This window comes from Notothenia coriiceps, unplaced genomic scaffold, assembly GCF_000735185.1.
Source record: "Notothenia coriiceps isolate Sejong01 unplaced genomic scaffold, NC01 NC01_scaffold00037244, whole genome shotgun sequence".
In the NCBI taxonomy this organism is placed as follows: Eukaryota; Metazoa; Chordata; class Actinopteri; order Perciformes; family Nototheniidae; genus Notothenia; species Notothenia coriiceps.
In genome coordinates this window covers 8,442,979-8,446,198 of record NW_011369945.1, presented here as the reverse complement: position 1 = coordinate 8,446,198, position 3,220 = coordinate 8,442,979, and positions in this window count along the sequence as shown.

Below are 3,220 nucleotides of genomic sequence, written 5' to 3'. Positions count from 1 at the left end.
TCAAAATACCAAACAGATCATGCATTTTAACCATGCCTCATTTCGCTCTATTTGCTGTTCTCCAGATCTGTTTTTGCAGGGGGCTGGTTCTGTGAGCTGCAGCTGACCACGCCCCCCAGCAGGAGAGGGGAGCATGCTCTGATCAAGTCAGAAGAGGGGGAGAAAAATAGATCTCCGTCCTCCGTGTTTTATTATATTATATAGAGTCGTTATTCATTTTTTTAAAAGCTCAATAAATAACAAAGACCTTTGACCGGCACTTTTCGAATTTTGTCCGGAAGATTTAAACTTTAATGGACATCTTGACCGGCGAAAGAAAACCTAACTGAAACTCTGACGCACGGTCCCCTCGTTCCTTGGAAGAGGCGGAGAGGTGGGTGTTTGTCATCTGCTGGTGGACTAACCGGAGAGAATTACAGCGCTTGCCTCGACGGGGAGGGATTGCATCAAATTACAGCAGCGGGAGCAAACGCTTGCCTCGGGGAGGGAGAAAAAGAGCCACAGCGGAGAATAAACAGAAGGGCAATCATGTGCGGGAAGTCTTCTTCGCTGCTTTTGTGGCAGACTACAGCGCCACTTACAGGCCTGGCATATGTACTACAGCGTCTCCAGCGCTTTCGAGCGGCAATGGCCGACCGTGGCCCAACCCCACATTCACCTGATAGGTGGAGAGTTGGCCCAATAGCCGTAGCGCCACCGTCCTGACGTCAGGACAGTGTTCCAATCCTGATCAGTTTTTATCAGATCAGTTGCAGAGATTTGGGTATGGATAGATAGAGAGGGTTGTGTTTTCTGACACTTGGTGAGTTCCCTGGAACACCGGGGACACATATTCATGTATAAAAGATGTACAAAAGTGCATTTTGCATGATATGTCCCCTTTAAGTAGGAATCAAACCAATTTAGGACTGTTGCCGAAAGTCCCACCCAGTTTTCTAGTCGGTCTAGCAATATAGAATAGAATAGAATCATTTAATGTCATTANGATGTGTAGCCTATCGAGACAACTTTTTTTCTGTCCTTTAAAGGACACCTATCATGCTATATTTAAATGATATATTGTTGGGCCATACCTATATAAGGTTACCTTATATAGGTATGGCCCAACAATATATCATTTAAATATAGCATGATAGGTGTCCTTTAAAGGACAGAAAAAAAGTTGTCTCGATAGGCTACACATCAGCGTTGACAAATATGACATGCGAGGTTCCTCAAGGCTCCATCTTAGGACCTCTGCTTTTTAATATCTATATGCTACCACTTGCCCAAATTATGAAAAAAAACGACCTTAGTTATCATATCTATGCAGATGACACCCAGATTTATAAAAAACAGTCATGTCACCAGGAGACTATTCTCCGATTACAACATTGAGTAAGTGCATTGAGCACATCAATGACTGGATGACTCAGAACTTTCTCCAATTGAACAAACAGAAAACTGAGATGATTGTTTTTGGAGCAAAGGAGGAACGATTAAAAGTCATTGCAGAGCTTCAGTCGGCAGACTTCAAAACTAGGAATAAAGCTAGAAATCTAGGTGTAGTCATGGACTCAGACCTGAATCTTAACAGTCACATTACAACAGTCATTAGGTCTGCATACTATCTCCTGAACATATCTAGGATTAAAAGACTAATGTCACAACAGGATTTAGAAAAACGTGTCCATGCTTTTGTCTTCAGTAGACTCGACTACTGTAATAGTGTCTTCACAGGTCTCACAAAAAAATCCATTAGAAAACTGCAGCTGATCCAGAACGCTGCTGCTCGAGTACTCACAAACACTGACTACTCCCAAAGTTCTGAAGTCTTTACACTGGCTTCCAGTCGGCCAAAGAATTGATTTTAAAGTACTATTGCTGGTTTTTAAAGCACTAAATGGTTTAGGACCAAATTATATTAACGATCTCCTGCAAAAGTATGAACCATCCAGGAGTCTCAGGTCTTCTGGGACGGGTCTGCTCACTGTTACAAGAGTCAGAACTAAACATGGAGATGAAGCACTATAGTTTTTATGCCCCGACCATCTGAAACAAACTCCCTGAATCCTGCAGGTCAGCTGCAACTGTTAATACTTTTAAATCGAGATTAAAAACTTGTATTTTTGACGCTGCATTTGGATGAGTAGTTCAAATCCAAACTGCAGTTTGGCTTGTATCCATGTATTTTATACCTGTTGTGTTTATTTTATTATCTTTGCTTTTTAAATGCCTGTTTTTAAATGCCTTTTTATAATGTGCTTCCACTGTATTTATTCTTAAATGTCTTTTATTTTATTTTATAAAGCACCTTGGGTTGCCGTGTGCTGTATGAATAAACTTGCCTTGCCTACTGTACATTCTCAAATATTGAAGTGACTGTTATTTTATATATATTGATTGTTGTGTTTCTATTTAGGTCTAAATGTGTGCACATGTACAAATATGTCTTTGATTCTGTATATAAATATACATATTTTCACACATATTTTTATTAATGCTGTCAAAATTATCGCGTTAACGGCGGTAATTCATTTTTTGAATTAATTGCGTTAAAATATTTAACGCATTTAACGCATGTGCAGAATGGCCCGCCCCATACACCCCACCAGCGGCAGCGCCAGGGTATGGCTGGGGTAGGCTACACCCATACCAAGAAATGGCTTAGCCCCACCACGAAAAATGATGTTAAAGTAAGCAAAATAAAGTCCGCCAACTCGCGCCGAGTAAATTGCACAGACAGCAGTTAGTAAGATTGATTTCAGTAGCCACTTGTCTGGAAATACCGAAGACCAGAAACGGTTTTGAAAACTTTTGTCACGTAGTGATCGTCTTCTCAATAGAACATCTTTGATAATGTCTTCTGGCCAATCAGAATCAAGATAACGGTGTGGTGTTGTTGCAGGAAGTCCCGACGGAGAATACTTTTGCTTTTGTACAGGCAGGGCCGTTTCTTCCTATAGGCGGACTATGAAGATGCATAGGGCCCCTGCGGCCACTAGGGGGCCCCCAAGCTGAAAGTATTTTTATTTATTTTTTCATCCAAAAAACCAAAAAAGTATAATTCATACACGCAAAGATGAACACAATTAGTAGAAGCGGGAGGGCTAAAGCATAGCCTATAGAAAGTAGCCCTCCCGTGCATCATCCTAATACAACATTGCCATTATTGCGTCAAAAATGTATAGAAATGAAGGAGTACAAAGAAATAAAGAAAACAGGAGAACAAATTCAATAA